Source organism: Mandrillus leucophaeus, unplaced genomic scaffold, assembly GCF_000951045.1.
Source record: "Mandrillus leucophaeus isolate KB7577 unplaced genomic scaffold, Mleu.le_1.0 Scaffold905, whole genome shotgun sequence".
In the NCBI taxonomy this organism is placed as follows: Eukaryota; Metazoa; Chordata; class Mammalia; order Primates; family Cercopithecidae; genus Mandrillus; species Mandrillus leucophaeus.
This window is the reverse complement of record NW_012109864.1, coordinates 319,040-319,463: the sequence shown is the minus strand read 5'-3', so window position 1 is coordinate 319,463 and position 424 is coordinate 319,040.

Below are 424 nucleotides of genomic sequence, written 5' to 3'. Positions count from 1 at the left end.
TCTCCTTGTGTCTAAACACACAAAATACAAGCTGCTATCTGTACAGTTTACAGTACTGAAACACATATATTTGAAAATGAAGTATAGATATGTACTTTGCAAAGATACATGATTTTACAGCAGGGGTTTACCCAAACTTATTTTTTACAGCCACTTTCAAAATAGACAACAACTTCACTACTATAGCTAAATTACATCAAAGAAAGAATCAGGGTATTGAAAGTAAATAGACTGGCCAATTCTCCAAGCTCCCACATTATTTTTATGTCTTTTTTTTTTTTCCTTTTTTTTTTTCTTTTTTTTTTTTGGGTCTTGCTCTGTCACCCAAGAGTGAAAATAATTTCTGGATATTTTCTTCAGTGGTGGACTAAGCAGTTTCTTAAAACAAGACATTAGTTTGCCCTTCATTTCCAAATGCCTTGAA